This window comes from Alligator mississippiensis, chromosome 8 (genome assembly GCF_030867095.1).
Source record: "Alligator mississippiensis isolate rAllMis1 chromosome 8, rAllMis1, whole genome shotgun sequence".
Lineage (NCBI taxonomy): Eukaryota > Metazoa > Chordata > Crocodylia > Alligatoridae > Alligator > Alligator mississippiensis.
The window spans coordinates 57,646,575-57,655,346 of NC_081831.1; the positions used below are offsets into that span (position 1 = coordinate 57,646,575).

At 44.3% G+C, this 8,772-nt stretch overlaps 1 long non-coding RNA gene across 1 annotated transcript in view; it reads left to right on the plus strand.

The window, feature by feature from the left end:
- LOC109283272 (uncharacterized) overlaps positions 1 to 8,263 on the plus strand; it is a 187,668-nt gene extending 179,405 nt beyond the window's left edge. Inside the window, exons 14-15 of the long non-coding RNA XR_009463962.1 lie at positions 6,885 to 7,107; positions 7,279 to 8,263. This is a non-coding gene — a long non-coding RNA (uncharacterized LOC109283272). The remainder of the gene's footprint in view (positions 1 to 6,884; positions 7,108 to 7,278) is intronic.
- The last annotated feature ends 509 nt before the right edge of the window (positions 8,264 to 8,772 follow it).

Below are 8,772 nucleotides of genomic sequence, written 5' to 3' on the forward strand. Positions count from 1 at the left end.
AAGGGGCTTTCTGCTACACCCAGGCTCTGGGAACAGCTGCCGCAGCTGGTGCTCAGGGCCGAGCCAGCCAGGAGCCTGCAGCACAATGGCTCTGTGCAGTGCCTGCCCCAGCCCTGGCCCCTTGAGGGGTACTGTGGGTGGGCAAGACCACGACCCAGGCAGGCTGAAGCAGCTGCAGTGACTGTTCCCAGGCTCCAGGGGGCTTCTGCGGCCAGGCCCCTACACTAAGGATGGCTCTGCCCTGCCTGCACTGTGCCCAGCATGCAGGGAGGCCGATCCCAGAGAGGGAAGCCCCACGACCCCAGCATCTTGCCCCAGCCAGGCAGCATCCCCATGTGTGCAGGGTGGCTGCGGCCCATCGCTGAGGAGCTGTACAGGCCAGGCCAGCCCCCACCATGGGTGCCGCTGGCCACCCCTGCCTGCCCACCCACCACAGCTCAAGGCCGCAGAGCTCCAGGGCCACCCCCATTTCCCACCCAGCCCCCCCCCTTTCTAAGGAGACAACCGGGCTAGCTTGCCCACAGTGCCTCCCCCCACACTGCCCAGACCCTGTCCCGACTGCCTGGCCCCAGCACTCAGCACCTCGGTGCTGCCCCAGGTGGGACAGGGCATCTGCCTGCCTGGGCAGCTTCCTCCAGGGGCCAGCTGGGCTGGAGAGTGCAGCCTGGGAGCACCGGATGGGGGAAGTAGAGCACAGACAGCCTCCCTGCCTGCATTCTTCTGGCTCCATCCCGGTGCCTGCCGTGGTGCTGGGACTTGTGGCTGCACAGGAAAGCTCACACCAGCAACTTAAAAAAACCCCCAATTTCTTTGCATGCCTCCCGGCGTGCCAGGAAAAATGTCTCTGTGTGCCACTAATAGTACACGTGCCAGGGGTTGCCGACCCTTGTTCTTTAAGCTTAACTCCAGAGTGAATTGGGTGATTCTTGCTAAGAGTTCCAAAAATATCTCTGAAAAGACCAAAAATTAATATGATATTAGCTAGAAAGACCATAACATATTTTAATTCCATAATTTCGGGTGGTCTATTCTATGATTTTTTTTGAACAGGTGAAGTTGGCAGTATTGTTGCAAGAGAACATCAGATACTATGTAAAAGGCTGGGAATAGAAGTAGAAATAAGAACAACTTTTTCATCTTTAAAAAAACCTGAAAAGTTATCTATATGATGCAATCTGAAGTTATCACTATGCATAAAGCCTTCTGGTTTCTGGATGTACAGCCTTAATGGGTGTACATCCTTAATGGGTTTACGTCTCTATGTAAAAAAGTGGATTTACAGCATCCTGTGCAGTTTAACATTTTTCATGAAGAATGGCATAAAAATGACTGCAAAATTGCCAAATCCATTAGCCCATTAGTAAGCATTTGTAGTTGATCAGTCCTGCTCTTTGTCAGGCAATTATCAGTATAGTTAGATCAGGCCAGTGAAATCAGACAGAATAAATTGTAACTGCTTGATTAAACCACTACAGCTTTACTCAGGTTTTCATTAAAGAAATAAATGTTCTTTGTCTAGTTCTTCCCTCCATAAACTTGTTTTTGAACTTGTACTTTTTAAAGTTTTTGGCTATAAAAAATATTCCTCTTAAGTTTTTCCAATTCATAACATTTCTTTAAACAATTCTTTACTTTTTTTAAATTTGTCATTAAAAGAAACTTAATTGAAAGAACTCTGTTTATTTATGTATACGTTTCCTGGATGGTGTCATCTTATTGGCTAAGTACAGAGAGTCCAAAAGCTTGGGGTGTATGAGATGGGCTGATCATATGCCCTTGGTCCATGGTGGCCTTGGGAACCCTTCCCAGGGGACAGGGATGAGACAGGGATGGGGGCCCCTCTCAGGGAGGAGAAAGAGGAGGAACCCAGGTGGGGGACACTTTGTTAATCTCAAGTCTCTGCTTTTGTATTCTCCTTCCCTCCTGATGACTCTTCATTCATGGCTATCTCTGGTTGGCTGTCTCTCTGTGGTCACACGTCCACATAGCCTTCTGGGCCTTCTCCTAATTTGATCTATTCCCCCAAAACTGGGACTCAGTCCCCCCTGCTCTGAGGCCTTGAAGCTGGTGCCACTTATCTCATGTTATGATGCAGTATAGTATATACTCTCTTAGTTCCCAGACTTTGTGTCCTTGTTGACATTGGTATGTTAGACAGTATGGTATATGCCTCCTCAGTTCTCAGGCTGTGTCCATCCATTGGCCTGGTTGCGTTAGACAGCTTGTCTGCTTCCAAGACTGGGTGAAACTCTGGGTGTAAGGCCCAAGCTCTTTAGAAATCAGTTAACCCCTGCTGTCCATCTTGAATCTGTATAATGTATATATCTATACCTATAAGCCAATTCCTGAAAACCAGAACTTTAAGTGCCATTTCTAAGCCAACAGTGGGAGAGGGGGTCTAAATCCCCTTCCTCCCCTCTGCTTGAGCCTGCCTTCTCATGCCCCCTGCTTCCTCTTTTCCATCAGGGAAAAGTCTGGGAGGGGCTGCCCCTCCCCCTCCTAACGGCAGACCCAGCTGCAGTCTCCGGCCAGGTTTCCCACCCCCACCCCCTTGTCAGTCACTGCTCTGGCTAGGGAATAGAGGGGCGGAGAAAACCCTGCTCTCTGGAACAGACAGCCCAGCACAGCCCAGCCCCGCCCAGCCCAGCCCAGGGCTGCAAAGCATCCTGGGATGCTGAGGGACTATGATTTAACCTGAACCAGGAAGGGGTGTGGGACAGAAGTTCCATAAACAAGTTTGACCTAAATCAGTTAAGTCTGATACTACATTCAACCAGGTTTATCTTAAACTAGTTTCAGCCATTTTGAAACCGGTTCATGTGCACTGAACTTCTGCTCTGTTACAGGTTTAAACCAGTTTCTGATCACTTAAACTGGTTTATGTGCAACTTCAGTCTCTAGACATTATGGTGTATTGCATACGAGTACTATTTTAAAAGTACATTTTATTGCCTTCCACAAAGCAAAACTGGATTTTGTTTTCCCTTCTCCTTGGCATACCATTTACCATACTATGTTTAACCACTTCATTTCATATAAGCATTTGAAAATATGAGATGCACAAACATAACTATGTAGGAGCACACATGTGCATGCGCTTGTGAGCATGCACACATGCATGTACGCACACACACACATATTATAGAGGTTACTTTGTCCACCCCCCTGTCTGAGGCAGATTACCTCTGTCCAAACAATCCTATACAATCCATAATCTAAATTTGACATGTGACTACGGTCTAGCATGGCACCAAAAAGACCTAGCACCCTAACCTGCCACACATAAAGCAGGGGAACCATGACAGTCAACATCTGGCATCTATGAAATGTTGTTAATATATGCTCAAGAGATTGGGGTCGAGGTCCATGCCCCCTGCTACTGAAGAAGGCAAAAACCCCTACAATTTGTATCAATCTGATTATTGGATAACATTCCTTCCTGACTTCAAATATGGTGATTGGTCTGACCTTGAGCAGAGGGGCAAGACACTCTAGCTAGGAACCTCCAGTTTTGGTCCCTGCAGGAGCATTGGTACACCCCAGTCAAAGTTCCCAGTCTTGTCTGTATCCAACACTCAATGCCTCTGAGGAAGGCTTAAAAACACTTTGGTAGGTGTAGCAGAAAGCATAAAAGATGTGGGGGGAGGGGGCAGGCAAGGGCAACCAGTAAAGCCCAGAAACATTGGGAATATCCATAGTAGAACATAGGCCTAGCTATGCCTAGAACATCCCCGACCAGCAGCTATTCAACCTCTTCTTGAACAACTCCAGTGGTGGAGACTCCACAACTTCCCTAGGCAGTCTGTTCCACTGCCTTACTATTCTAACGCTGAAGAAGTTTTTTCTGGATATCTAATCTAAACTTACTTAGGTGAAACTTCAAGCCATTGGTCTGCCTCCTCCTCTCTGCAGCAAGAGAGTAAAGGTGCTTTCCTCCTTCCATAAATTGAACATGCCTAGCTTTTTTGCCTATCCTCATATGACTAGCTTTCCAAGCCTTTTATCATCTTTGTTGCTTGCCTTTGGACCTGCTCTAACTTCTCCATGTCCTTTTTAAAATGTCCTTTTAAAATCCTACAGAGAAAGTGTATTATTTGGAACTCCCAGGTGTGTATTAAAGAATATACAACTTAGTCACTGTTAAAACTAATCATATTTACCAAACATATTTCTAGTGCAGCAGTTTATTAACAGTATGAGAATAATTAATTTAATATTGGTATTTTGAGTATTGACAAAATATGTATATAGGTTGAACAGAATAGCACAGCATATTATAAATTATATAGTGTATATTATATTGTATTTTATCAGTATGAGATTTGCATGGTTACATAATTCAAAAGCAGTTATTACCCAACATATATTCTGACTATGGCAGAATAATTTAGGAATATTTTAAAGGGATCTTAGAGATATTACTAGGACTATTTTTTCCAGGTGTCGTAGTTACCAAGAATCCAGGTATAACTTATAAATCCAGGTATGCCTTATATAAACATATCAAGTTAATGATATCACCATGGGAACAATTCTTTGTCTTAAATAACCTATCCCAAGCCATATTTGAAATAGTTAAAAACCAGAAGGAGACATTAATGGTGAACACTGTTCTTCTGCTGTGGTGCTCAAGTTCATCTGCGTGACTGAGATGTCACAAAGAAGAGACACCAAGCCTTTGAGGAGAATGTTTGCAAAAGCATCAGTGTCTTTTCCTCTTACAGATTTCTATATATTTGATTTTCCAATTCAGCATTTCTGATGTCAGTGAGCTGTTATAAGTAGCATGGACAATGCCAGATTTGCTTGTACTAGAAGTAAATAGCGGTGAATGGTGAAGCAACATGTAAAGTAACAAAGGCATAGAGTGCAGTGAGACTAAATATGCAGAGGTAACAAATATTTTGGTAGAAATTTAGCTACCTCTTGAGATATTTTTAAAAATACAATGTTTGAAACCACACCTGTAGAGTTCTTCCAGGAAAAGGACAGGATGGACACTCCTGGAAATTCAAGGCCTACACTTAAAGTCAGAGAGCGAGGGGCGGGCTAATCTTCCTTCATTGTCTCTTTGTTGTGTGTCATCACTGCCCAAGAAGGTCCACCTGAAGCAGTGATACAGTAATATACTTAGTTTCATCCCTTGGTTTCTGCTGAGACATCCAACAAGATCAACTGTGATATGGCCATATCTATATAAGCAAGTAAACTACCCATCAACTTATATAGACTACTGAGCAGCCTTTACAGCTAAGTAGAAATAGTCAAAAAGCCCAACTCTGAATCAATTCAATCTTTGTAGGTCAGTCTAAGATGCATAGATTGAACCAATAAGCAAGTGGACAGATGTTCACTTTTGATTCAGAAAATGCAGCCACGTGCCTGCAGTGACCCAGGCCAGAAGCCGCCCAGTGTAGAGTACGCCTCCCAGTTTGGCTGGAGCATACAGCTGGGGCCAAGGCTAGCCCAGCCACCCTGCAAGGGGGAGTTTTCAGAGGCGGTGCAAAGCATCCTGGGATGCTGGGGGGACTGTAAGTTCATTTGAATCTGGAGGGGATCTGTGTCAGAAGTTCAATAAACCAGTTTAACCTAAATCAGTTAAGTCTGATACTACATTAATTATTCATCCAGGTTTATTTTAAACCAGTTTCAGCCATTTTGAAAGCAGTTTATGTGCACTGACTTCTGTTGTGTTACAAATTTGAACTGGTTTCTTATCACTTATACTGGTATGTGTAATTTGAGCCTGTAACCTAGATGTTAATTTTTTCACTGGCAATTCACGGTGTATTCATACTGGATGTGTCTACATATGCACTTTAATGTAAAGCACTTTATTTCACTTCACATTAAAGCAGTGCTTAAAAAAACATAGTAATACACTAATGCACAGTAGAATAGGCTACTTTGCATTAAGTAGCACCTAAGAAGTGTGCATTTGCACTACTGTACATTAGCACAGCCTAATACACATTTATTTAGTATCCCATATTGGAGGTACTATATATAATGCACATTAGGAAAAGTGCATGAATGCACTTGTAGACTTGCCTACTGATGACAACCTGTGGGATATTCTAAACTCTAGTTGCAATTTGCAGTTTTCCTGAACTTATTTTAGACAATTATCCAGTGAAACCCTTTTAGTCACCAGAGGTTTCACAAGGGGTATACTGCTCCAACACTCTGTGGAGGTGCTAAATTAGGAAGTAATGTTGATTGATAGTGGGTATTTTCTATTTATCTGATTAAATAGTTGACTATGTGCTATATGTAAATCTTTAGCTACATGCATCCTTCATTATCTCTCTGTGCTGTAGTGACTTTTATTCAAAGTAAGAAGAGGCAGAATGGACATGATTCATAAAACATAATGAAAGGAACACAGCAAATAATGCCTGCTGCAATGAATGGAATGCACAATGAGAAAAATAAAATATTTAACTGAATCTTATTTCAAGCACAACATGAATTATACTGAGGTAGAAGAACACTTACACACCAGAATATTTTAAAACCTACTGTGCTAACAGAGACAGCCCACTGCCACTAATAGCTCAGTAAGATTAGCTTAGTGATCTTGTGCTCTTCTGTTAGCTAACACCTTCCAAGAAAATCAACAGAGGTTTGAATTTTCCATTTAAAGAAGCCATCACTGAATAGGTTTAAATATTGTGTTTGTTCTTTTTGGCTATTATTGTAGTATGAATATCTTCCACCGGAAATCAGTTAAAAATAGAAAAGTCCCTAATAAATTTATGAAATCTCTGGCTATTTTCTCATGTTTTTAGGGTTAAAAACTGCCTGGGGAAGGGTTTTTGTTTTGTGTTTTTCTTTTTTTTTAATTTGTGGTTTGTTTTTGTCTCATTTTCTTTGTTGTTTAGTTTTAGATCCATTCAGATTGGTGGTGGTGCTAGAAGTCTGAGGGGAATCAGCACTGTGTCTTGCTATGGTGAGAAGGCTTTATCAAAGGGCTTCTCGTGTGTGAGAAGGAATGTGCATGTAAAATGACTGATGTGGAAATAAAACTGCTGGCAAGTCTAATTCAACCAGTTCCATGCACACATTTCAAGTATTATACAAGCATAAACATGATTAAAAAAACAGGTATTTGTATGCACTTGTATACGTTTCTTAGATTTGAGATGTCTTGTCAGGAAGGAAGAAATAATTATTATAGGGTTAAGATGGGAATTCTCCTTCAAAGGTAGTCATTCATCAAGAGAACAATTAATGACAACTCACTAATGGCTGCAACATTTTATTTTCTATTTTCAGTGGCATGTGCAGGCCCAGGCGTCTGAGCATCTGGGTACTCCCTCCCTGGCCCCAATTACTTTGGCAAGGAACTATTGTATACTACAGGGACCATCACTTCCCCAAGCAACTGGATTCCCAGCCAAGAATGGGTTTGGGGCTTTTGGCACTGAAGAAATGTATGTGAGTAGCACTGACTAGTAGAAAACACTGATTGTTTCCAGCAAAGGAATGGCAGTTGTTTTAACTATCTAATTAATTACCACTGATGGAAATAGGGAAACAGATTATATTGGTGTCTGAGCAGAATAGAAGCACTAGAGACCATAATCATGTAAACATTCCTAAGCAAGGAAGTAACAAGAAAATGACAATAAAAGTGTTCCTCCCCCCAAAAAACTCTCTCTGCTTAGTGTTCTAGTTATAGTAGAGCCTTATTACATATGTGACACCTGTTACATTTAGATCATGATAAGCATTCATACAATCTAAATACAAACCATAGTATGCCCTGGAGTCTTGAACTGGCTCTTATACCATCCCACCAAAATAGTCCTGTTGTGTTAAAGAGTGGAGGCAGGTGCAGGGCCCGTGTGGAGGCTAGTGTGGGGGCAGGTGCTTTCTGCCTCCACAGGACCCAGCATGGGGCATGTCCATATGAGTGTGCACGTGCCTCTTGCTCCACCTCAAACCCCTTTGAGGCAGGGCAACATGCACATGTGGGAACAAAAAAATGTTCACCGTGCTGCAAACTTGCAGCGTGGGGAGATAATTAGACCCTTGGATATCCAGGGGTCTAAAAACAGTGAATTTCAAAAAAGCGGGGCAGGGCACAGACCCGGACCATGCCCTAAGGCAACTGGAGGCTGGGTCCTCCATGGAGATGCTCTGGCTGCCAAAGCGTCTCTATGGTTGGCTCCTCACCCTTATGCTGAAACACGCAGCCAGCCAGGACGCATGTTTCAGCATCAGGGCTCCGGTGCCGGTGAGTAAGGGTTTGGGGGGCCTGGAGATGGGGACCATGGGGGGGACCCCCGATGGCCCCCTCACTCCCCCAGCCCCCCCCCAGCCCCTCTGAGGCCCCTGACCCCTGCCAGGGCCGGCCCCTTCCCCCGCCAACTCCCCTGAGGCCCCTGACCCCTGCCCTGGCTGGCCTCATCCCCTCAAGCCCCCATGATTCCTGCCCCGCCATACTTTAAAAAAAAACAACCCCACCCCCAGCACTTACCTGCAGTTCAGCTACCATCTGGCTGCCTGGGGCCCCGCCCGCACAGTGCCAGGCAGGGTTACAGCCCCAGTAGCCCCAGCCTGGGCCCTCCTGCCCCTCCACTGTCCTGTGCTGCCCTGAGGGGCTCTGCCAGGAGGCCCTGGAGCCCCACCACCCCTGTTTTAAGGTAAGCACAGGCTATTTTTTTTCCATTTTTTTTTTGCTTTTTTTTCTGTTGTTTTTTTTTTAAGTGATAGTGCCTGGGGTTGTGGGGTATCCCTGGGGGGCTGGGGGTGCAAGTAGTAGGG